Genomic DNA, 26,840 nt, shown 5'->3' with positions numbered 1-26,840 from the left:
GGGGTCCTAAAAGCCCGTAGTACAGAGAATCCCTGCAGGGAACAAGGACAGGAGTTTAATAACCCAAAAATGACTTCAGCATGTGGAGTGTGTTACCATCCATTGGGTTGTCTAACCAAAGGGACTTTCAGGGTAAGAAAGAACTAAGAAGAGTGTTGATTTGAAATGAAGGGGTTCCATTTTTATCTAAAAGTCAATTATTTCCAAGAATTCTACATACATTCTAGGTGATGCATCCAAGAGCAACGGAGAATCTATTACCTGGCCAACAAGATAGGGTGGTTTTTTGGGTGACTGAAATTAGGAAATACTACATCAAACAAAGAAATTTCAAACTGATCGAAGAATTCATTGGTCAGTACATTCTCTCAGGAAAAAAAAATCACTATTCCACCTGGCATATATAATGCCAGGTGGCAAAATGATTTTAAGACCATTATCAACATTTTCGCTTAGCAAACATACCAGTACCATGAGTTCATACTTCTAAACAAACCAAGATATCAGGGAATTATTCTTTCCAGCAGAAAGGCATGACCGTGTAAGACAGGTTTTTTCATTCTCCCTTCCAAGACTTCTAAAGCTCAGTTGCTGTGCTAATACAAATTAGTTGGTCATGCCCTTTCTAATTCTATCTAGTATTGAAAATTTCTCAGAAAAGGGAAGTATTTGAGGGTATGTAGTAGGAAGCTGCTTGTTGGTTTCCGGCCACTTTGCCCCAAAATAATCCCACGGAAACTGTATTAATTAAGTCACTGCTTGATCCCTTAGCTCTAGCTTCTTATTGGCTAACTCTTACATATTAATTTAACCCATTTCTATTAATCTGTGTATCACCACGTGGCTGTGGCTTACCGGCTAAAGTTCCAGTGTCTGTCTCCAACAGGGCTACATGGTGTCTCTCTGACTCCACCTCCTTTCTCCCAGCATTCTGTTTAGTTTTTCCCTCCTAGCTCTGTTCCCTTATAGCTCTGCTATAGGCCCAAAGCAGTTCCTTTATTCATTAATGGTAATCATAGCATATAGAGGGGAATCCCACATCAAGGGTGGACCTCAGTGGCAGAATGCATGCACTAAGGGTCTAGTGTCAAGTCCCTGGGTTCAATTCCAAACTCTGCAAAAAAGATAATCAATAAAGGAAAGTAGAGAATGAGAGAGAGCCTCAGTTCTGGATGCAAATTTAAGAAGCGATCAGATGGAAGCATAGATGTTGAGCTGCAATTACTTTGGTGGTGGTGGTTGTTTTGAAACAGGATATTTCTATTATGTAGATCTGGCTGCCTTGAAACTTGATATGTAGACCAAGTTGGCTTCAAACTCACAGAGATCTACCTGCCTGTACCTCCCAAGGTCGGGGTTAAAGGCATGCGCTACCACACCAGGCAGTAGTTGTGTTTTAAAGTTGGTATTTTCCACGTTGTTAAGTTGTCTGTCTGTTTATTGTACTCCCACCAAGGGCCTATCACATGCTTATGGTAAAAGAAATGAGAATTTAAGTTAGGAAGCCATTAAAGGAGCTCATGTCAATAAGTCATGTTAATTATGCAATAAATAAAATACAGAAGATAATAACCTGCTATACAAAAGCTACAAAAGTAACAAAAAGAAACTGTTGGAGGAGATGACAGCAAAGGCTCCGGGAAGAGTGATTTCTTAGGGGATCAAGCAAAGTAGATTAGAGAAAATCGTAATGACATTGAACACCTCACAGGATTGGTACACCAATTAAATCATTCGTATGAAAGCAAGGAGGGAATGTTATATAAATGTCAGCAATTCTCTCTCTCTCTCTCTCTCGTTAGAACAATTCTTGATACTTGCGTTTCCAAGTAAATATCAAAACCCTAGCTTAGTCAAGGCCTAATTTTCATAGTATTTAAATATACAATTAATGAGAATGTAAGCCAGCAAAAACCATTGTGGAACATAGAATTAAAGTTCCTAAAAGATTTAAACTGTCCCTTCATGCTTATTGGAAGGGTTGCATCACAGGCTGGGGCTAGTAGAACAAACCCCATGAGACTTCTTAGTCATGAAGAATGACTTCTACAGTAAGCAAGACTTGGGTAGTGGACGTAGACCCTGTGTAATTCGCTGAGCCATTATCTGACAAGAAGAACATTCTATATATGTTAGCTGCTACCATTATTGACAGCTGGTCATAGATGTAACCTCTGGGTCCTTGACAATCTTGCAAAGTCATACAGGTGGCATGAAAGGCCACCCCTACTGTCCTCTTTGATGTACCTGGTTTAAGAATCCCAGCAGGCTTATGCAATGCCCATCTAAGAATGGATCATAGAGAATCACGTTGAAAGAAAAGATTTGTGGGTAATGAGGTAACAGGAGAGATGGGGATACTGTCACCCAAAGTGGAAAGAGAGGGGTGAGGGTTTTAAACATGCAGGACTTGACGTGTATGCTGGAAATGTCTTGATAAAGTCACCTGGTAAGCAGTTAGGAATACTTCAGCTAAAAGGAAGAAGTAAAGCAAATTCTGGGGCCAATGAAGTCTCTGATGTTGCCTGCATGAAGGGAACAGACACAGGCTGGTGGCCACTTACCCTACTGCCTCTATGGGAGACTTTTTGCCCCATGAATGCATGCTTGATCAATATAACACTCTAACACAATGGCTCTCAACCTGTGGGTATAAGATAATTATGTTACAATTCATAATAATAGCAAAATTACAATTATGAAGTAGTAACCAAATAATTTTATGGTTGGGGATGACCACCACATGAGGAACTATATTAAAGGGTCACAGCATTAGGAAGGTTGAGAACCACTGCTCTAAAGAAACTGTTTCAGATTCTCCTTCAAAACGATTCACATTTTTTTGCAGTACCTTATATTTAAAATTTTTTATTTAATTTAAATAAAATTACATAATGCCCCCCTCCTTCTAACCCTTTTTGTGTTCCCTCCCCACACCTTCTCAAATCCATGGCATCTTTTTCTTTAACTAGTATTGTTACAGGTATATGCAAATAATTATGTAAAAGTAGCCTGTCATTTAACATAGTTGCTCAGTTTAATTAAGTCAAATATTCTAGTTGACATCACCATTTTCCCATTTTCCCCATATGATTTCAAAGTAAATTATAATACTCTTTATTTCTTTATTTTAAAAGTATGCTCACTAATAAATGAAATTACTGTGACTTAATAAAGAATATTAACAGGCCGGGTCGTGGTGGCACATGCCTTTAATCCCAGCACTTGGAGGCAGAGGCAGGAGGATCTCTGTGAGTTTGAGGCCAGCCTGGTGTACAAGAACTAGTTCCAGGACAAAGCTACAGTGAAACCCTGTTTTGGAAAAAAAACAAAACAAAACAAAACAAAAAAAAAGAGTATTAACAAAAATCAGCATGTCAACTATTTTGTTTTTTTAGTTATTTTGTTGTTAGATGTTGGACAAAAGCTGTTTGTTTGTTTGCTTTTGTTTTTGTTTTTCATTGAAGTTAATATTGTAAGTCAGGCTTCATGTAAAACAAAAACAAAAGATTTAAGTGATAAATTATTTCAAAGAATTTTGGTGATTCATGATCTAACTGTACATTTGGTGTACATGATCTAACTGTACATTTGAGGCTGATATAAAAATTACTAAAGAAATGTTAGCAGAAGCAATGGCAGGATGTGGTGGTGCAGGTCTGGAATCACACCATGTATAAGGAGTAAGGAGGGTCACAGTTTCAAGCCCAGACTGAGCTGCAGAATAAGACTGTTCTTTTCTCACAAGAAGGGGAGAGGAGCAAAGGAACCTGCTGCCAAGGCTGGTGGCCTGAATTTGATCCCCTAGGATCCATAAGATGGAAGGACAGAACTGATTCTTACAAGTGTCCTCTGACCTCCACATGTGGTATCAGAGCATGCATGCACCCATACATAGATATATATGCACGCCCACACACATGCACGCACAAACACATATGTAATTTAAATAAATGTAATTTAAAATAATTAAAAAGAAGGAAGCAGGTTAGAAAGGAAGGGAGGGAGGATAGGGGAGGGAAAGAAGAGAAAAGGGAGAGAGGGAAGCATATTACACAATACTTTCGCCTTTCTATAAGAGTGAGTTCCCTTGGAAGGCAGGTACTGAGAAGCCCTAATTCTCCTGGCTCTGTGAGTTCAGTGCTAACCAGCTAGAGTTCTGCTCTTGGAAACTTTTCCCAATCTTGTGGACAGTCACACAGCATCAGAGAAAAGGGGGCAAGCATATAGAGGGCCCACACAGAATAGAGTATGACAGAATAGAGTATCACCTGAATCATTTCAGGCAAATTACAAGGCAAAGACCGGGTTTGTGTGAAGTGGACCCTGTATGCCAATGACCAGGGCATAGGAAGAACATGGGGGGGGGGGGTTGGCCTGGCAGGTCTGAATGTAGGAACAGCAATGGCAATGAGGCTTGATGTGTTGTGGGGATGAATACAAAGCCGTTGCAGTCATGCAAACCTAGGATTCTTTCCGGCTCTGTGATTGTTAACTTAGGGTATGTGAATGGTTTCTTGGCCTGCCTTAGAGCCCTGTTCCCTACATTTGTCAACTTGCGGCTCACCATTAGAATAGAATGAGATGTTTGTAAAGTGAACATATAATGTAAAATGACTGACTATGGAGCAGGAATGTATTCTGTTAAGATCTGCTGCCAACCAATCACTCTTCTAAGGTCTTGTAAGGGTTAAAAATTGACTACTCCTGGAATTGCAGGACAGTGGGAAACTTTTGATACTTCCAGAATGAAAGACTAAAACAAAAACAGCTACATAAAACAAATGAAATCGCATTTCCACAAATAAAATCATACTTCCTATACAACCTACTAGGTTTCAACGGTCCCCTCATTCTTGGATTGCTGTAGTCTACTGCAAAGCTTAAAGAAACTAATCTAGCAGTGGGGTTGCACACCTCCCTATCTTCTGGTCCTAATAGACTTGTTCTCAGTAAGGTGCACTATTCTTCCAATGCACAAAAGAAAGGAAACAAACAAAAACCAACATTGGGATAGAATGCACTCAGGCACTGCTTTCAAAAAACCGACATCTCCCTGGACACCTGGGAGCCCCTCTAGGGTCAAGTCTCTTGCCAACCCTAAGATGGCTCTCTTAATTAAGATATCCACCCTTCCTTTATCCCAACCATCCCATTCCCCCAAGTTCCCCCCATCCTCCCCTTCTCACTTTTCTCTCCCCATGTCCCCTTACCCCATCCCACCCCACCCCCAAGTTCTCTATTTTTGCCCGGCAATCTTGTCTACTTCCAATATCCAGGAGGATAACTATGTTTTTCTTTGGGTTCACCCTCTTATTTAGCTTCTCTAGGATCACAAATTATAGGCTCAATGTCCTTTATTTATGGCTAGAAACCAATTATGAGTGAGTACATCCCATGTTCATCTTTTTGGGTCTGGGTTACCTCACTCAAGATAGCGTTTTCTATTTCCATCCATTTGCAAGCAAAATTCAAGATGTCTTGTTTTTTAACCGCTGAGTAGTACTCTAATATGTATATATTCCACACTTTCTTCATCCATTCTTCCATTGAAGGGCATCTAGGTTGTTTCCAGGTCCTGGCTACTGAGTCCCTATATAGCCAAAGATAACCTTGAATTTCTCATTCGTCTCTTTTCATTCTCTCGAAGTGCTGGGATTACTGACTTGTTCCACCACTCCCAGGTTGATGGGTTGTCAGGGATCAAACTCAGGTTTTCTTGCATGCTAGGCAAGCAATTTACCCACTGAGCCTCACCTAGCATGCTTGTCCATGCTTTTTAAATCTAGTTCAAGTTCTGAAAATTTCAAAATAAGGATAATCACCTAAAAGAACCAAAGAAGATATATGAGGCTCTAAGTGACATCTAGATAGTTAATGTTGTAAGACAAAGTAATAGAAAAACGTTAAGTCACCTGCATGTAAACGCTCTATCCGTTCTAATAATTTTTAAAATTGGCTTCCGCTATAACTTAAGAGATTATGTGTACCACTGGGAAACTGATAGCTGCTAGCTTGACATTCTGTGTGCAATGTCAGCAGACCCCTGTGTTTGCTGGCAATGAAGATTTATCCTGGATTAAGAATGATTAGTTCTACTTTGGAACCGAATAAGTTCAAATGGAGTTCAAAAATAATCAGCGGCCTTGTACCAATGTACAAGCCAAATGGTTTCCCTTTGGTGACTATAGACGATGAATCTAAAGGAAAAAAAAATGGGCACTGTAAAGTAAGTGACTTGGAGAAAAACCATCTTCCTGTCTTCATGTTTTCAGGGAAGTATCTAGTACTATAAACAGCAAGTTTGAACACTATCTTTGATAAGATTCATTACACATGTAAGTATTAATAGATGGGGAAGGGAACTCATCATTCATGGATAAGTGAATCTTATCAATTGTTAAGGGATAAACATATTTTAGAGTCTTTGAAAACCCAGAGGCGCTTTTTGTGAGTCCAAGGGACTGGTATATGAACAGGGTTATTAACATTCCTAACATTCAAATGCTAGCATTCCTTTTCCATGGAGAGAGCATTTATAAGTATAACTGGCTAGATTAAATAAAAAATGAAATTACAGTCTATATTGGATCTTTTCATGTGAAAACCATTGCAGTTTTAGAGACATCCATCTCCTTGGCTACCTTGCAATAATCCCAGAATTTTATAGCCCTTAACAATTTGAGGCAAGCTATTAGAACACATCAGACAGATGAAATGGCACAGAGATCTGTGTTTTACTTGGAAAACCACAACAGCTGTCATGTAAGTGAGAAAGCATTGGAACAATTCAGTTGCAATGTGTCTTTGTGAGTATAGACATGGTCTCAGTAGACTTCTGGTCTACCTCCGCCATTGTTCATGGGTTTTACATTTTTAACCCAGTGTCGGCTTCTCTTAGGACAAGGTAATACCCTGGAGCAGTGGGTAGAGAGACGTATAATCAGGAATAAAGCGCCGTATTTCCTTAGAGATGCTTTCTCAGCCTGGAAATGAGCAAGTGCCATTCGTAACCCTTTGCAGTATGATAAGTAGGTTGTTTTTCAGCAAAACACAAATAGTAATTAAGGCCAGTGTCATGGAATTGCTCTCTCCAACTTCAAGGTAGTTCAAGTTTGATGTAGTGTGCAGGGAGAAATTTCAGAGTCAGAAAAAAATTCAGTGTCAAAAGAAAAATTTAAATACACTGAGAAACACAGGGAGAAAATGGTCCAGAAGCAAGATTTGTAAACTGCTTAACAAGTCCGTATCTTGACCATTTCCATCAACTTTGAATTTTTAAAGGAGAAGGTCATCAAGTATTGCATCAATAATCAGGACGGTGCGTTATGACTTCTCCTTCAAATGACTGTTGTGACAAATGAATATATTCTGAAGACACAATATGTTTGCCCCTTTAAAAGTTAAATGAGAAGAGAATATAAGTGAAATAGTTTATTTTTAAGCTATATTTACATAATTTCTTATGAAATCAATTTAACTACAATAACTAAATTATACATAATACATAACATAGTCTATGTAGTTAAATAACATACAAGGTATCTTTATAAATATTTTATTATTCACTTGACAAATTGTATGTTGATAAATAATGAAATTATTATGTCTTTGTTTTAAAAACTCCTTCACAGAAACTTTAAACTCTGAGTACCCTTCCAGTTAATTCATCTGGAGATAATGAAAATGGGGCGTCCCCTTCAGGGCAGGTTAGAAGGGAAAGGAAATCAGCTCATTTCCTCTGAATAAAAAAAGTAGCCCTAAAAATTAGACTTTCAGCTGAGTTTTGAGGACAAGAAAGAATATTATTTATGCTATTAACTGAAGGATGAGAAAAATATCACAACAAAGATGACCAGACCTGGTCAGAATCAGAAAGTCAAACACCTAAAAGAATGGCTGGAGCCCACAGCCTGTAACCCTGGGATCCTGTCTATAACAGCTCATGTTCTTCAGTTTATAGGTCGCGGTGTGTCTTACAGCTCGAAATTTCCAGCACCTTTGTAGCTGCCCCAAATAGAAAGTGGTACTCAAGTCCATATTGGAGGCTCAAAGATGTGTTTAAACGTGTGTGCGTCTTTTAAAGAGGCCAAGTGGGTAGATCCTAATCAAGTAACAAGAACACAGAGGTCACATTACAGAATGACCGAGCGTCAGTGTTTACAGCTCAAGGATGGGTAAAATGATGGTCACCATTTGTCCTGACCTTTCCAATCCTCCTTCCCTTATCCGGCACTGTATGTGTAAGCCCCAACACAACCTGAATTTTGACCTCCTTATCTGTGTTTGCAGGTAAGATTCTTTACATGATGTAACTTTTAGACTTAACCAATAGACAAACCACAGAAGAATGCTATGAAATATTTTCAACTGTGAGTGCCTTTCTTGTTTCCAGAAGCATTTGATTAAGTTATCCTCACACTCACGGAATTAATTATCTCTAAGAATTACCTCGATTCCTGAATCACTTTTTTTTTTCTAATTATCCTACATGACATTTTCTCCTTTGATAACTGATTCCGAGATCATTTTGCCCTTGGATGTCTTTTAATGCCTTCATTAAATGGACCTCGTTTTCAACCTCAGTGATCCAAAGTCTGTCTTTCTCTTTAGAAGATATTCTATTCCTCCACCATCTCAAATTATTGCAGCTCTCACCGTCTCAGCTACTGGTGTCTCTTTTCTTCATAGAGGCCTCTTTTTGTTGCCCCATCGCAACTAGCACCGGATACTTAAATGAGCGGGCTGTTGTGCCCAGTGAGTTCATCAGGGTCTGAACAACAAGTCTCAATCAAGGCTGTTCTCTGGCAAAGAAAGAAGCAGTTGGCACTGGATCAAACCCTGTGCCCATGGCACAAATCCACAGGAACCTTTGGGAACACTAGCCCATCCTAAATAAGCCATCAGCCCTGTTTGTGACCTTCTCTCTATCTCGAACTAGAACAATGTCCCTCAGACCCTTGTTTAATAATGGTTTTCCCATATATTCATCCTTCTCACTCTTAATTTTCAAAATCCAAAGGCTTGTTGACTTTGGATGTTTCTTCCAGCCATTATTTAAGAATACATGAAAGGTAACCAATGCTTAAAGTCAGAACTGGTCCTGGAAGTCTCCAGAATGTACCAGATTTGTGAAGTACTGGCTTAGGGATAACATGCTAAGTCTCCTCATGGATGTGTCTCACTGGAATTTGCCATAAAAATCATGAGTTCTTAAGGTGGAGACACTGGCAGGGGAGACACAGAGGAGGGTAGAGGAGTAGACAGAAATTGGAAGTGAGGTTCATACAAAATGCTTCTGAATTTAATGAAAGCAGACAGGACTCAAAGAAATCAAGAGCCTAAGGCAGTTACCATCTTCATACAAAATAATGAAATGATGCACACAGTTGTGATAATTCAACTTCAAGATGATGTTTACAATACCCTCAAGTATTGCATCAATAATCAGGGTGGTGCGTTATTATTTCTCCTTCAGATGACTGTTGTGACAAATGAATATATTCTGAAGATACAATATGTGTCCCTTTAAAAGTTAAATGTAGAAAGAATATAAGTGAGATCGTTTGTCACCATCAATGTGACAGCCTTTCTCTGTGTTTATAGATGACCTCTCCCCTCTAAGTCCTGTGATGAAAATGGTTTTGATTTACCATTCATTTTGGCTTCCTTTCTTGTGTGTCACTTAGCCAATACCTGTTTACACCAGAGTCACCCATTATTGCTGCTGTTTTCATTTTCCTCTCATGTTAGCTTTTTATTCGATCATATATTCACCCATCACGTTTAGTAACCAGACACCACACAAAGAGCTGGCTGTATTCAAGTTTTTGATGCTTTTATTCATTTATGTGTGAGTGGGAGGCTATGGGCAAGCATGCTTACAGCTCATGCAAACAGGGTTTGTGGGACTCAGTTCTCTTCTCCCACCCTGCAGGTACCACGAATAGAATTCAGATTGGTAGGTTTGGCAGCAAGTGCTGACCTGCTCAACCATCTCACTGGCCCTACATTCAAGTTTACAAAGGAAGGTCCTGTCCTCCAAAGAGTTTACAGTCTATTAGGACAAAGTCAAATGGCTACCATGGTAGTAAATCTCTTTCTATAGCATGCATTTACTTGGAGTCACTTTTCACAGTCTTATTTAATTCTCTCATGAGACTCTCAACTAGGTAGACACTGTTGTCTGCATATTATATTTTATCAAGTAGCTCCCCTGAAATAGCATAGTTTGCCCCTGGGGAAGCTAAGCCCGGAGCACAGAACTGCCTGACTCTAAAAGGCTCCACCCCTCACGTTGGCAAGGTAATCACCACTTTAGCAGACAGAGCTCGGACTTCAGCTATCATTAGTTATAATTACGGTCAGCCAGCAAAAGGTAGTGTGTGTTTGTAACAAGATGCACAGGGTTATAAATCTGCAAAGCTTCTCTTCTGCTTCCACCAAACCGTTCCTTTTAATACCAATAGCATTCCACTTCAGTCTTCTATTTAACGTATGAGATGATAATATCATTGATCTAAGGAGACTATCCAATCAGCCACAGGACAGAACTTGAAATGAGATGAGAATTTCTTAATTTGGTTGCCTGACAATTCCATAAACTCGTATTTAAAATTAAAATGGGAAAAAACAAAACCCAGAATGTGAGCTATTTGAAATAAGCTATAAGATAATTAAATTCAATATCCAGGTGTGTTCAATCCATTTCATTTTCCCACCAGCAAACTAAAAGTACATATATTTTTTCAGCTAATTTATTACATTCAGAAAGCATTTTTCTGGGTAGCTCTTGAAAATCACTGCCTGATGATGACTGTGTACCAGGAGTGTTTCCCTCTGCCGTGGATTCAGTTATAAAAGGCTATAAAAGGCTCTCCAGTCATGAATTGTATCCCCTGTCGAAAGTGAAGGATTCGGGGCTCAAATGTGCCCAAATCAAGGAGTTTAAACAGCGCAGAAGGGGGATTTTAAACTCAGAACTATGCCGAGAGGCCATACTTTTAACCACAGCACTGTGTGTCACCGAAATGATGAAGACAAGCCATGGCAGCAACCTCCACTTAGGTGGCACCCACTGTTGTGCCAACACTGTCTCAACAGCTTCCCGTGTGCTAATCACTGGAGCAGCACAGCAATCACAGGAGAAAAATGTTGTGATGGTTCTTATTGTATTATTATGATATTGTTCCTGGCTAGTTTTTATGTCATCTTAACACAAGCTAGAGTCACCGGAGATGAGGGAACCTCACTTGAGAAGATACATCCATAACTTGGGACTGTAGGCAAGCCTGTAGAGCATCTTCTTTAATTAGTGATGTGGAGGAGTTGGGCAGCTCAGGCCATTGTGTGTGGTGCCACTCCTGAGCACCTGGTTCTGGTCCTGGGATCTATAAGAAAGCAGGCTGAGCAAGTCATAGGGAGCAAGTCAGTAAGCAGCACTCCTTCACGGCCTCTGCATCCGCTCTTGCCTCCAAGTCCTTAATCTGCTTGAGCCTCTATTTTGACTTCTCTCAATGGACAGTGATTCAGGATATATAAGCTAAATAAGCCCTTTCCTCCTCGAGTTGCTTTTGGTCATGGTGTTTCATCACAGTTATAGAAACCCAAAGACAACATCTAAAGCACATGTTATCAAACTGGCCATAACAGTCAGAAACAATTGTCAGATTCTATGGTAGCAGCCAGATTCTTTAGTTCTTTCTTTTTTTAAAGTTTTCCTTCAATTTTAATTGTAATAAAAATTTCATGTTTAGACTCTTGATGAATGAATAGAAGAGGATAAGGGAAACATCTCAAAAATGATCTCATTTTAAAATGTCACCTTAAAAAATATAAAAAATCAAAATGCATACTTGACTCCCTGCTACATGATCATATATGTTGTCATTTTTCTTTATTCCTTGAACTAAACTATTTAACCAGAGGAGAAAAAAAAAACTAAAGTCCTGAGAATAATTCCTGCGTGTGTCATCCCACATACTGGGTTCTGGGAAACAGCATGCTTCCTGATCCCATACAGCTGCAGCTCAGTTACATCCACTCTTCTCAGAAAGGCACAAGTAGAACTGTTGTTTCTGACCAGGAATAAGTCTTCAAACTGTCTTTTCTGTAACAAGGAAAAATTCCACCTTTCTATTGAGATTTTTGAAAGCTTGGGTAATCTGCGTAAGTGACCCCGTTCAAAGTTTTCTGAACAATGATCTGGCCGTGTCCACCAAGAACAGGATAAACACTGGGTTCCTGTTCTGGCTTTCCTGACAATTATTGCTGTGTTCTTAGTTCTCTTGGCATCACTGACCATTAACTGTAGGGTTTCTTTACTATATTTAGAGAAAAAAAAAGAGAGAAAAAAAAATAAATCAAATATTGAACCTGCTATGACTTCAGGCGTCTTGACTGTATTTCCTATGGCATTTTTACTTCCATGGGCCTGAAACCTACTGCAGGGCAGTTTTGAGTGCTGGTGTTGATATCTAGAGTTACATTTCTGAATCTATTTTTACGTGGTATCTTAAGGGCAGGCCCATTTGTCCCCGTTATCTTTCAGCCAGCCTGATGTAATAAAGTTGTTCTTAGACGCTTGTGTTCATTGAGTCCAGCTTTAAGAGACAGACCAACTCTGGATAGCTCTGAAAACCTTTGACAGGCTGGATTTGCTTCAGACAGGGAGCTCAAGCAAAGGCCATCTGGTTCACCTTCGTTATCTGGCCCTTAATGTGGGCTTCCTGAGATAACAGGTTGTCTCCGTCTCCGTCATAACAGGAGGACAAGGCAAAATGGCACAGGACCAAAAACAACCTGCTGGGGGAGGTTTTGTGTTGTTGTTGTTGTGTGTGTGACATTTTGCACGCCGTGTAGCTTATTAGACAGGGTGCAAACAAGGAAGTATGGGAAAGCAAATTTCTATATTCTCCAGACTCCCATCTAATGAAGAAAGCAGAAAACGGGTCCTCAGTGTGTTGAAACCAATATGGCCCATGGGCATGTTCTAAAGCACAGTAAACACGGAGTGTTTGTTGACAATGGCAATAAATATGGAATGTTGACTGTAAAAAAAAATAGACTCAAGGAGGATCTTCAGGCAAAATATCTTTAAAGAAGAATTACTTGATGAGAAAATGCAGGCACTGCTGGGCATAAATGTGAACGTTTCCTAAAACCACCGGCAGGTCGGATACCGTTCCCTGTCTGTCCAGTCTTATGGCTCAGGCCAGAGGTTATAAAGGAATATTCAATCACCCCATCATGTCTTGTAAAAATTTAGTTAAAGTTCCTCATTTCTTAGCATGTCTCCCAAAGAGCTCATCTCTGCTGTTTCCTTCTGTAGCGGAACCTGTAGCGAGCTGCGTGGTGTCACACCTGATGGAGATGTATAATCAACTCCTGAGATGGCTAAGGCCTGACCTACGCTATGATCACGCAATGATTATCAGCTGCCTGCATATGAGTGGGCCTATGGGCAGTACCCACCTGGCAGTTCGGGGTTGGCAGCCCATGTCTACTTAAGGGCTGAGAGAGAGGTCAAGAGAGAGGGAAAGAGAGAGGAGAGAGGAAAAAAGGAGAGGGGAGAGAGGGGAAGAGAGAGAAGTGTAAAAAGTCCTGGAATAAAACTGCAGTGAGAAGAGCTCCGGTGGTTGCGTCATCCTTGCGGGACGAGGGTGGCCGTGACAGGAACCACTGTTGGTATTTTTTGGGGGTTGGCTTTGCTGGCTAATGCTGGTCCTTCCTGACTTCTTTGTGTAACGACGTCAGGTACAAGAGAGCATTTGTAGGCATACTGCAGTAGACAAAGAAGCTGTGAAAATCCAGAGGTGATTTGGTCCCAGGCATCTAAGCACCAGGGCCTTGTCTGCCCCATCTGGGAATAAATGGACTGATAACAGCATTGGGCTACAGGTGGATCTGTGCCTTTGTGGATAAGCATGCCAGTGGGCCCCAGAAACAGGTAGGAAGGCTTGGGTTTAGGGAAGTCATAATATGGACAATGTTAATAAGTCCACCCTACATCTATATTGGGAGAAGTTTTTATTATGTACTCAATAGAATCTATTTGTTTGTTTGATTTTTTTTTTTTTTTGAGATAGGATCTGAATATTTAGCCCAGGCTGGTATTGAACTTGCTCCTCCTCCAGGTCTTCCCATATGCACTCCCAGTCCTCTTAATTCTTGAATGCTGGTATGTTTTTTATACTTGACCTTTATGAGATACAAAGACACTTTTCTAGCATTCTGTGTTCTCTCTCTCTCTCTCTCTCTCTCTCTCTCTCTCTCTGTAACTATCTTTCTGTGTAATATGTGTGTGTCTGTATGTGATATAGTGGGAAAAATCAGTTTCAGTTTCTCCTATACACTTATTTAATAATAACCAACACATAAAGCTTCGGAGAATTGAAAGGATGTATAAATTTCTCCCACCCAGCAAGCACCCAGTCAGTTTATAGTAGATGATACCTGGGCTCCTCTACTCTGAGTCAGCTCTGACACTATCTGGAGTCTAGATTCTAGACAATAGAATCAGACTCTACAGCAGTGCTTCTCAACCATCCTAATGCTGTGACCCTTTAACACAGTTCCCTGTGTTGGTGGTCATGGTGACCACCAACCAGAAAATGATTTTTGTTGCTACTTCATAGCTGTAGTTTGCTACTGTTATGAGACATACTGTAAATATCTGATATGTAGGACATCTGATCTGTGACCCCCACAAAAGGGTCTTTTGAACCCCAACGGGGCCATAACCCATAGAACTGGTGTTCTACAGGCTATGTACACACTTCCCAAACTCCCCAAACTTCAGGTGCCAATCCCAAACAAACTGCATGTTTTGTGTTTGTTTGGTTGTTGTTGTCGTTTAACCTAGCTTACGAATTATCAGCTACAAATGGGAGTCCCCACTTCCCTTCCTTTTGTTCAGTTAATTTTCTGGAGTGAATCAGGATCTTAGGGAATCATATTATCTGGTTTACTGTGGGCGATAAAGAATAGAATACGGATGAAGAGACACACATGTAGGGCGAGAGTTGGGAAGGAGTCCACCCCCTCCAGAAGCCTCCCTATGGTCAGCCTGCCAGGGTCACTGAGCCCTGTCCTTTTTCTTTCTAGAGTCTTCCTTGCTTAGATATACAACTGATCAAATCATTGTCCACTGGTGATGCCATGCCATGGACTGTTATTCATTTACTAGACGAATCAGGAAATATATTGTCATCATGCCCCATGATCACCAAAGTGTAGTTTGCATATTATCCAAGAGTATGAACAAGAAGACACATTTTAAAACATTGCCAGCCTGTACCAAGTATTCCTGAGTCCAAAAGGTTGCATAGCCATTTGGAATGCAGGAGGTAAAGAGTCCCCGAATGACCTCAATGAACTTTTTACTCCCGCTTTGCTGCCGCGCCACAAAGTTCCTCCTTTCCTCTTCTGGTGGCATTGATTTGCCCCTTTTCCGGAAGACAGAATTTCCTTCTTCTGGATTCTAAATCATCTACTGGTAATTCATTTGTGGTTCTAACCAATGCACGATCCAAATGAAATTGAGTTTCACACTATGGGGAGGAGACCGGCATGACCGTTGCTAGCAACAGTGTGTGTGCCACGCAGCTCCTGGCTAACTGTGCGCTCCTAAACTGCCATCTAAATATCAGGCACGGCTTTCCGAGAAACAGCGTAACCATCTAACAAAACACAGAATAATATATCTTTCTCTTAATCAGAAGAAATATTGCTTGGGGACCTCCGCTGAGGGCTTCATTCACCTGAACAGAATGTCAGATGGGTCTTAGAAAAATCTGAAGATATGATTTAGGTGTGTAGGAACAGTGGATTCCAAGTTTATTTTTAAAAAAGCAAACACAAATTTATTGGGATAACAGGATTTATTAAATCCTGTGGGAAACATGTGACACCTGCCTCTTCCACCAACTTTTTAGCACACTCTGTAGGTATGAAGAGACACCGCAGTAGTCCCTGTGGCTGGAAACAGCTGCTTAATTAGAACATGTGGTAGGGTTTTGGAGGGATTGTTTTTATAAGAAACTTTACTTCACAACTTCTAGTAGACATATAAGAAAAACGTGCTTGTGCTACTTAAGATTTTTTGAGGAATTTCTTAAATTATTTATTTACCCAACAAGCAAAATTGCAGCATGTACTTTATATGATAGCTGTGGGGCATCCCACTGAAGGAAGAAGTGGGGGAAATGCGTGGGGAGGCACTTAAGTCAGTCACTCAAATAAACGTGCCTGGTTTAACCTAGCAGGAACACGGCTCTTTCAGAGGTGGGTTGTGGAAGGCTTTCCCCGAGGAAGGGCATGGTGACTTCCGCAGAGCATGAACTGCTGAACCAGGAATGCAGAGGTTCTGATCCAAGAACATTATGTATGTCAAGGCCCTAAGTGTGGAACATATCGCTTGGAAGCTGGAAGGAAGAGAGCTAGAAGAAGGGTAATAGAGGAAGAGACGCAGATACAAATCTTGTAGGATCTTAAGCAGGTCACCCTGAGGAGGCTCAACAATTGTCATAGTCTTTTGCATGTGTTTAATTTCAAATAGAGCATAAATACAAAGAAAATCTGAATCATGGTTAAATAAGCGGCATAGATACTTTTTAAATGCATAGTCAACTAATAAATTTAAACTTATGTGTGTATGTGTGTACATGCACATGTGAGATATATATATATACATACATACATATATATATATGGTGTGTGCACATGCCCATGTGCAGGTACATACGGGCTATGTGAGGACGTTGGGAGTCTTGTTCCATCACTCTGTGCCTTACTGCTTTGCATCAGAGCAGAATCTAGAGCTCAGCGAACCCCAGGAATCTCCTGTGGATTTTCTCCCCCAGCTTGTTAGGTGGGTACAGTTACATAGCAGGGATAGCTCTTAGCCTTTGAGCCTTCTCTCCATCTCTTCAAGCAGCGACTTTACAATCGGTAAAGTTTTAACTGGAAAAGTTAACAAAAGTTAAGAAGTTGTTTTTACAAAACCTGTGTGTCTGATAATAGTTGCTTAGCCCTTCATCAAGATCTGAGCTTCCCTTGGTAAAGCCCAGACTCCGGGTATAACATTACATATGGGTACAGAACAATCCTCTGAAAACCATCTGACCATCAACAAGCGGGCCGTGGAAGTAATTAGAAAAAGAAGCACAATGTGACAGCCCTCATATAGCTACAGGAGTCGGAGGAACTTGTGCGACCCCAAATGGAAACAGATTCTAATGCTGGTAAGGTCTTAGAGTTTAGCTCAGAAAGCAAGTACAGAGGAGGGCTTTGTGAGTGAGCAGGCCCTCGTCTTGGACCTCAGTTTCCCAGCTTAGGGTGCTGATCTTGTTCCTTTCACAGCAGACCTGAGGGTGGCTTGAAAGATGCTTGCTGCATGCTAACACTAAGAAAGAGCACTGCTTTTCTTGCCCGCGCTTCACTTTGATGAGGATGACTGAAGCGAAGCACTGTGCCTAACCTTAGCTCTATTTTATGTTCTTTTGCACGCCTTCCTTTAACTCAGTTTCATCCGATTTCTATAGTACGGAAGAAAATCTGACTGGCATCCTTTTCAAGGCATCCTTGAAACCCGTGCCAATGCTTTGGCCGCTCTTGCTGCCTCAGACCACTAAAGCATTAGCCCGAGAGAAGGAAACATTGTTCTCCTGGATGAGACAATGCCGCTGAACTGGGAAGGCGAAAGCCTTGGGGTATCCGCGGCACAATTCACTTTTCAAAGGAGGTGAACTCTCGAAAACAATATTCCTGGGAAAACTACACTCGCTTCCTTCCTCCCGAGATCCTCCCAAAGAATAGAGTATAAGGAGGCCGCGATTGAGAAACCTCAGTTCTCCTGAGAGAAAAACTCTTAAGAGCTTCAAACTATATGAACTGAAGAAGTTGCACAGAAAAATTCTTGGAAATCATCATGTTATTTCAAGTTAGCCATTGAGCCTGGAGTCATCACATGTTTTAAAGTTTTTTTTTTCTTCAGTATCCCCACCAAAACAAAAAACATAAACCAACCAACAACAACAACAAACAAACCCAACAGGAAAAATACCTGAAAAGTAAAGTGAAGGTGGGGGTGTGGCTTCATCTTATTTATCCTTCCCATCTGTTTTGCTTTGCTAGGGAAAGGACCCAGAGCCACCTCTGTGGTACACCAGTACCTTGCCACAGAGCTCCAGTCTGTGGAAACTCTTAAATGCTGCCAGTGTGAGCCCAGATGTTCTTTTCCAGTGTGACTTTATTTTTATGAAGTTCTCTGGAGCACCGAGCACTCTGGGGCCACTGGCAACAGTGAGGAGTATGTCTGAAAGGCTGATGAGGTTATTAAACTCCAAACTGGACTATTCGTTTATTTAGGGTGGTGCAGTGGTGTAGAAAAGAAAAACAAAGACTCTCTCCCTCTTACCAATCATATATCTGCCTAACCAGTGGTTCTAATTGGGCTGTTACTTGAGTTAACAAGATTCTCCCTTGGGGTGTGAACACCCTTTAGGTTTGCGTAGACCAAACCTAGTGGGCACTGTTGTAATAAAAATCACTGGTCTCAGAACCATGTAGATTCGTGGACAGAGAAAAGAAAACGCCCAAGTGATCTGCCTTTTCAATGTTTGCTTCTGCTTTGTGTTCACGAATCTCCATCAAAAAGATTCCTCCTATTCCAGCATCCGGAGTCTGTCTCGTGCTTATACAAAAGGCAAGACATTCAATTACTACTGAAGCATCTGGCTCTGCTTTGAATTTTAACCAGGTCTCTCATGTCTTGGTCCTACCTTCTATCACAGACCCCACATCTCTGCCCAGGTATTTTGCCTTTTGTTCTCACATCTCTGGACCAAGGTAGAGGTTCACTTAAATATAATCATTCATGGGTTATTCTAAACTGATTTATTTTAGAAAGAAAAGAGAATATGAATGACTATAATCAGTATCACGGTTCAGATAATATCACAACAGTTACATAGAAAAATCAGACTTGACCCTCCTGTACCATTAACATATGCTTGAAGTCTAATTTGCTCTCTGGGATATCGAATATGTTGAAAGGAGCTGTTTGGATCCTGGCTCAGGATCTTTGGGAGCGAAGAGACTGTAGTGAGGCACAGTGGACAACAGGATGGAGGTTAAGTGGAGGCGGGGACCAGATTCATAACCTCTTTGTCTGAGTGCAGACTCTGAGGTAACGTGACCACGCAGAGGAGAGTGAGGCCATGAGTTTCCTGCGGGATTGGTGTGGCAAGCAGGCAGCAGGGAATTAAAAATAATACCTGACTTAATAGTCAGATAGTTAATCCTTATTTGTGTCATTAACTTTTATAGTTTCTCGTGGAGCCACACTGAGAAAAATGTTTCTCTTTGTAAATAAAGTATTGTAAGGGGAAAACAAATAAAAATAATTTTAAGAAACTTGTATGAGAATAGATCTCAACTCTTTATTGGTAGGATTATCATTCAACAACTAAAACAAGTGTCTGTTCTAAACTAGTAGGTTAAGTAACACTTGGTAAAATAGGACTATTTAATCAAACAGAAAAATGCAGTATTCTATAATGGTATTTTAAAGCTGGTAAATATTTTAAAATCAAAGGTAACCATATTTAAGGTTATAATTAGATACCTCAAATTTAAGTCATAGGTTTATTTTAAATTAGAATATTTGCATCATTTTAGTATATAGTGAACTTGGCTCAAATATTTCACCATATACCATACCTCTTTCTCCACCAGACTGAACCAGTATTTTAAAAGTCATTTCCAATGTCATTAAAGCAACAAAGGAATTGGTTTTATATTTGTCTCCAAACAAAGCACAAAACAACAGGAGAGTCTTCCTGTAACTCTTGAGTAAAGCATTGCTTTCTGTCTGCTCCCATGTTTCTGTGTTGTAGGATACAGGAACAAAAGAGCAGGGGAATTCATCTTCATTGAATCAAGGCTTTAAAAAAAATATTGTGCTATTTGCTTGGTAGAGCCACCGCCTTTCCTTCCTAGTGGAAGTGATGCTTGGTCTTTTGACACAAGCTAGGGTCTTCTGGGAAGAGGAAACTTTAACTGAGAGATTGCCAATGGGCAAACCTGGAGAGCATCTTCTTCATCAGTGATTGATATGCGAAGGCCCAGCCTACTGTGGACGGGGCCACTCTTGGACCAAGGTGGTCCTGGGTTACACTGAGCAAGCCAGTAAGCATGACTCCTCCATAGTCCATGCTTCAGTTTCGGGCTTCAGGATTGTGCCTTGAGTTCCTGCCCTGACTTCCCTCAATGAAGGACTGTGATCCATCAGATAAAATCAACCTCTTTCTCGCAATGTTGCTTTTGGTCATGGTGTGTATCAGAGCGATAGAAAACAAGGTAGGACACGTGGCATAGTGAAGGCCTCATGAAACAAGGATGCCCGCGGACACCATCCTTTACTTCAGCCTTGGTAAAAAGAGACCTTGGTTCTGTTTTCACCTACGCTTGCAGCCTGAGTATAATAAACCTTCAAATGCCAAGGCAACACTGAGTTGCCCGTTTTTGTATTCACAGAGTTCCCAGCCTACAGTGAGCTGAGAACAGCTGGCCACGTACATGCTCACTGAATGAATACATGAACACAGCTGTGGTTATTCATTCGGAAAACCAAATCAAAGTTCTAAGTTTGCCTGTCACGGCGAGCCAGTGTCATTTATTCCTTTTTTTTTTTTTTTTTTTTTTAACCCCTGGGTTTGTGGATGCAGAAGCCTCTCTGCATCATGTCATTGGATGGTCCCCAGTCTTAGCCAACAGATAAGAAATGTCATCGGCTTAACCCGGTAGCTTTCAAAAATAGCAGGCTTAAAGTGGACATGTAGGTGTGCGCTAGAAAGAAACCATTTGCCTGTGGTCTTAAGAACAGGCTGGTAGCTGATGTTTAGCTGGGAGACCTAAAACGTTGCCTTAAGACCTGTTGTGAGCAAGCAAGAGATAATCAGAAGTCCCCTGGTCAGTGTGCCGTAGCGTCTTTCTTTCTTCTACTGATCAGGTAAACCTTTTTGAAAACTTTAGGGTTGGAGCAAGATACAGTGTTCCTTTAAGATTCAATCAAGTCTGTGTGTGTGTGTGTGTGTGTGTGTGTGTGTGTGTGTGTTTTCAATAGCGCTGCCGGTTCCCTCAAAATTTCAATGAATATTTGCACAATGAACCAAGTTGTTGTGGGTTTCCTGGTTTGTGTTGTTTTACCCCCCCAGGGCGGGGGGTGGTGATTTGGGCAAGGCATTCTCAGCCCTTAGCAGACAAGTCCAGCTGCTGGTAATGCTGAAAATAGCTCAAATGCCCTCAGGCTGGGAGCACCACCCAGCAGCTGAGGCTCTTTGCTTCTCTCAGTTGCTTTCTCTACTGACCCCCGGGTCCCCCTTTTTGTCCCTGCAGACCCTTGGATTGGACTTAATCTTAAACCTCTGGAGGTCAAGACCTTTTTAAAAAGGGCTAAATAAACAATCTCTACACGGGAAAAGGCCACTGACTCCCACTTCCTCTGCTGGAGCAACCGTGAAGTTCAGCCTCTTCAAGGTAAGGTTTTTTTTATTCGGGAATAACTTTTCTGGGGTGGTCATGACTAGTGTCTCTAAAGTAACTTTTTAGCGAACATAGGAGAAGGCCGGGGGATTCCCAGGTAGACCCTGCTTCTGGGATGCAGCAGCATCATTGCATATTTTTGTGAGTGTATTTGTAAATTTTGCCTAAAGCCCTCTGTCCCCAGTGGCTGCCACACAGACCTGCCTGCTGCTGAGTTCTGCTTCTGAGTTCTCGTTCCGCTACTCCCACAGGGGTGACAGGACCTCTAGACACCATCATTTCGTTGTTTAGACTGCTCTCTTATTTTAACTTTCTTTAAACAAGATGTAGCCCACCTGAGTAAAGACAGTGTATTAGTGAATGCTCTTGATGGACGGCCAGGTGGCTATCTTATGGTATGCCCGGCTCTTAGCCGCTGTATTTCCGTCTGGTGTGGACTGAGAAGTTGTTCGGAGACTGGATTATTATTATTATCATTATTATTGTTGTTGTTGGGTTTTAAATTCCTAGTGTCCTTTGGGATGATTGACTTTTTGGGAACTCCTTCCCCATGCTGAAATTCAGCTCTCTTACGAGGTAGATTTTACGACGGTTTTTTTTTTTTTTTGACAGTAAACATTTTTGCTAGTAATCTGGCTCCCCACCCACCCACCCCCCTGTCCCTCCTTATGCTTGCACTTGACATTTTGCAAAGCCCTTTGATCTGTGGACTTTAACCTCAACTACAGCATTTACTTTGATTGTGAGTATTTACTATGTTCAGTAAAAAGGCTTTTTTTTTTCTTTCCTTAATGCTTTGATAGTTATTCCTTCAGATAATTTACTGGCTTAGCTTCTGCTGCTGCTATGATTTAGCTCTTATTTCTAAAGGAGCCTGCGACTTAAAGAAAAACGTCCTCCTGCGTAGCTCTCTCATCACGATGACTATTCTAACACAGTGCCCCTCATCGTTCCTGACGCTGTGACCCTTTCGTGCACACCTCATGCTGTGGTGACCCCGACCACAAAATTATTTTCGTTGCTACTTCATAAAAATAAGTTTGATATTGCTATGAAACGTACTGTAAATATCTGTGCTTTCCAATGGTCTTAGGCCACCCCATGAAAGGGTTCTTCTGCACCCTAGGGGTCGCGACCCACAGTTTGAGAACCACGGTTTTAGCAAGACTCAGCTCCAGGATATCTAAAAGCAAGTAGCCAAGGCAGTTCATAGAACAGATTCTGTCAAACCCCACTGGAGTCTTCTGCTTCCCCAAAATTACCATGTGCCTTGAGGCCTAATTGTTGCTTTTGAAAGCATGAGCACTAAAACTTTTGGCATTTCAAGATGCTTTTTACCAAAAGAGTTTTCGTTAAATACAAAAACAAAAACCAGAAAAACAAGTATTTAAATAACATAGTGGTCTTTTGAGTAACAAAAATAAGACAGAAGAAAAAGACAGAAGAAATTTTAAAAAGAAATAAAAGTAAAATAAATTAAAAAAGAAAATATTCAGTAGCCAAAAGTTTGAGTGAAATTTCTCTGATGTATGGGCTGAGGAGTTTAATGGAACAAACAAAGGGTGCTTCCTGAAATGAATGGAATCTTAACACTTTTACCAGCCATTAATCAGTTTTAAATATTGTCTTTACTTTCAGAACTGTATACATAGTGCATTTGCTTTCTCCTCTTTTCTTCCCTAAAACATTGACTATTTCAAAGCCCCCTGTTAGCTACTGTCTGGGTACCCTGGGTAATATTGTCCCTGTCTGTTGGAGGCTAGGAGGCTAATCCTAGGCTCCTAATAGTCAGGAAGAGGCTGTGAGATCTCAGACTGTGACTCTAAGGGACTGATGCAGTCTGCTCTGTGACCCTTGTAAGGAGACGAAGCCAATAGCCACCACAGGGGACTTGATGGGGCAGAGGAAGGGAGAATGTTCCAGGAATGCTCCTCCTCAAGCAGAAGTACATGGAGTTCTCCCCTCCGGCGTGTGGACTATAGCAGGAAAGCCTGGAAAAGAGTCAGCATCATTGCCTTGCTATGCTATGCGGCCTCTCGGTCTCTACATTAGAATGAACATATCAATCATCTTATTTCTGTGATTGGTGAACTTGTGAGTCCCCTATAATGAACACATCAACCGTCTTATTTCTGGAATTGGTCAATTTGTGAATCCCCTTGTTACTGTGAGCGAGGGCTTCACTGCTTTCAAGGACCTCTGAGGATCAGGGATGGTCCCTTTGAGCAGCAGGAAGGCTTGGGAGCAGTGTCAGGTACAGCTGTCTTCCTGGAGTCTGCAGCAGTGCTGTTAGTACAGATGCACAGTCAAGGGCATCAGGAAGAAATGAGTTTTCCAGACAGGAGACTGTTGACCCCTTCCCGGCGAGCCATGCCAGGTCCTGTTTGCCCCTTCTTCCTCGTGCCCCTCTGTTTTAGTTTACTTTGAAGTACTGGATTGTTCGAATGTGAAACTCAAGATGAAACCCAGCCGAGACCACCGAATTTCACACAGGCTCCCAGAGTGTTCTTCCTAGCCTTGCTCGAAACTCGGCCCCTGTTTGCCAAACGTTTCCTGAGTGTCAGCAAACCTGGACTAGAAACCTAATCCGACGCCAGGTGACTCCTGGTGACTTAAAGGCTTTGTTGTGTAGGTACAGAAGCTGTCAAACAAGGGCACTTCTCATTTCCACAACTTTACTGTAATTTCTTGTGGACACACATTGCTGTCTCTCTATATCCTATGACATTTTAAGGGCAAGTTGAAGTCTAATATGATTTTCTGTAGCTGTGGTATTTAAGCATTGGCAAAGAGCGGCCTGCATTTTAAAATTCCAGCTCAGTTTGAATCACGCTGGTGTGAACACGCTGGTATAAATTCAGCTAAAGCAAGGAAGTCCCGAGAGAGCTATGGAATGTCTTTCTTTGCTTAAATATACCTCTGTGCTTGCGAAGAACAAACAGTAACATTTTGTCCAGGTCTGTCCTCTTGACAGTGCGCCTTTTGTTCCCTTTCCAAAGGTGATGCCAAATATATTGGTGGAAAAATAATAAACTTCCCCCAGATTTTTTTTTCCCTGCCTGCTCAACTGATACACTCCTAAGGAAACATTGCGGGCATTGAAAGGTTTGCTGCTATTGCTGGTAATATAAACTGAGAATAAAAGTGAAGTCAGCTTCTCTCGGGAAGGTGTGGTGACCCAGAGTTGTTGTGTATGTGACTAGTCAAATGGGACCTGGTTGTTAAAATGTGTGAGTGTGTGTGTGTGTGTGTGTGTGTGTGACAGAGAGAGAGAGAGAGACTGTGTGTGAGAGTGTATGTGATGTCTGAGTCTTTGTGTGTGTCTATGTTTGTGCATGTGTGTGTGTGAGAAAGAGAGAGTCTGTGTGAGTGTATGTGATATCTGAGTCTTTGTGTGTGTGTGTGTGTGTGTCTGTGTTTGTGTATGTGTGTGTGTGTATGTGTGTGCACAAGCTTACCTGGTGGAAGAGGAGAGAGGAGAGAATGGGTTTGCAAGTTTCTTTCAGCAAATCTGTGACCTCAGAAACAAAAGTGATCAAGCCCCAGGTCTGAAGACATTCTTTTGTTGGTCATATTAATTTTGTTGGCAGAATGTCAAAATATCTTTGGTATTATTTCTTTCTTTAAAAGAAACAAGTGTTAGGATTCCAGACATAGTAAATTATCCCCAACGAAAATAGGACCACTTTGGAGAGTCACATACTCGTAGAACTTCCATGGTTAGTCTCAGAAAAGTCATCATGACTCTGAGGTCATCATCAGACAAAAAGCCACCCAGAAAACTAAGATTCAGTTTGACATTTTCTTAACAGTGTGTGACCCCCCCCCCATCTGAAGACATTTCGAGAAATGAGTTGGTGAACTCAATAAAGATTTAGATACACTAAACTTACTGAAGTTTATGAATGCAGAATCCTGACTAAATTAAATTCCAGAAAAGTTCTTTTTGGAAATTTTAAAGTCCGTTTTAAATTTAGCAAATTTTACTTTTAAAGGTTTGTATCTTGCAGATGACTTGCAAAGTCACTGTTGTTTAACGCAACACTACATAAAGTATAAAACATTGTAAGATAGTAACAGCAAAACTTGGGGTTAATACATGTAGATTTAGCACTGACTTCACTATTCTGCCTGTGAGACTTATGGGCATAAATGGAATTGAATAGTCCCGAATTAGCAAAATGAGAAGAAAGTGCTCAAATTTAGGTCCTAGAGACAACACACAAACCAATCCAGAATCGTCCAACAAAAGAGAATGTCGCTAAATGACGCAGAAGTTAAGTCTTTCAGGAAGGTCTATCACATATAATATTCATAAGGAAAAGAGCAAAGATACCACACCAAAAATAAATTCCAAGCTTATGTATATGCACATGCTTCTCTAGATCATTAAACAACTTTTTCACAAATGACTTCAGCTGTCATTTAAGAATGCAAATATCTCTGAATTAAAAATCGTTTTGTGCTTAATTTACTACCAGAAGGAAATGAGCCATTTCATTCTTATATGTTTCATAGGGCTATATTATAGTAGCCAAAATTTATATAAAATACATTTTTTTAGGCAGAAAATAAAACAATAATGTGATTCAGATCAGGTCAAGGTCAGAGAGTTCTTCCCAAGATATCAAAGGGGATTATTTGCACAGCACAGATAATAACACTCATCAATTTCAACCATGTAAGGATATTTGAAATAAGAAATAATTGAAGGAGGACACAGTGCAGGAGCTAAGCATGTATGTCAACGACAGAGCATCTGCCAAGTATGCGCCTTGCCCTGAGTTTGATCCTCAGAACCATCACAGGAGGAGGAAAAGAAAGAGAAAGAGGGGAAAGGGAGAAGAGGAATTAAAAACTACTTTAATCATTAAATACTCATATCCTGCAATCATCCTAAAATCTACCTGTCTCTCCAAGACAGCCTTTCACATTGATGTGCACATTCCTTATTGAAATGCAGGGATTACCATAAGGGTATGATGGTCTTCTCACTGCCGCTCTTATTCCTGGACTTTCCCCTGAAGAATCATGGAATAAGAGATGGAAATCCTATACTCACTGGGAAGTGTGGGCCAACTGGTCTACCACCTAGGGTTAAGGAGAGAAAGGACCAGACTGGAGATGAAAGTCGACTGCCCTCTCCCCTGTACTTGGCAGACAACTCTGCTGAGTCTCTAGGTCCCATTATAATTTTTTCTTTCTCCCAAGACCTTCTCTTATTTGTCCTCTGTATTGCTAGGAAAAACAGAGATCTCCCCTGCAAGTTCACTGTTCTTGAGCTGCTGACGGGG

At 40.9% G+C, this 26,840-nt stretch overlaps 1 protein-coding gene across 23 annotated transcripts in view; it reads left to right on the top strand.

Annotated features, from left to right (window-relative positions):
- Nucleotides 1–26,840, top strand: part of Sorbs2 (sorbin and SH3 domain containing 2) — a 318,492-nt gene that overhangs the window by 122,725 nt on the left and 168,927 nt on the right. For 22 of the 23 annotated variants that reach the window (XM_041632398.1, XM_041632399.1, XM_041632416.1 and 19 more), the window contains exon 2: nt 21,400–21,540. The gene's annotated coding sequence lies outside the window, so the exon portion shown is untranslated. Of the gene's footprint in view, nt 1–20,879; nt 21,014–21,399; nt 21,541–26,840 lie in introns of those variants that run through there. The other variant, XM_041632397.1, reaches the window with a different exon arrangement.

The sequence above is a fragment of the Microtus oregoni genome, unplaced genomic scaffold (genome assembly GCF_018167655.1).
Source record: "Microtus oregoni isolate MIOR12 unplaced genomic scaffold, Mior012 000041F_ref0000270, whole genome shotgun sequence".
In the NCBI taxonomy this organism is placed as follows: domain Eukaryota; kingdom Metazoa; phylum Chordata; class Mammalia; order Rodentia; family Cricetidae; genus Microtus; species Microtus oregoni.
Note: the sequence above shows the minus strand (reverse complement) of the source record. Positions and strands in the feature narration are given on the sequence as shown.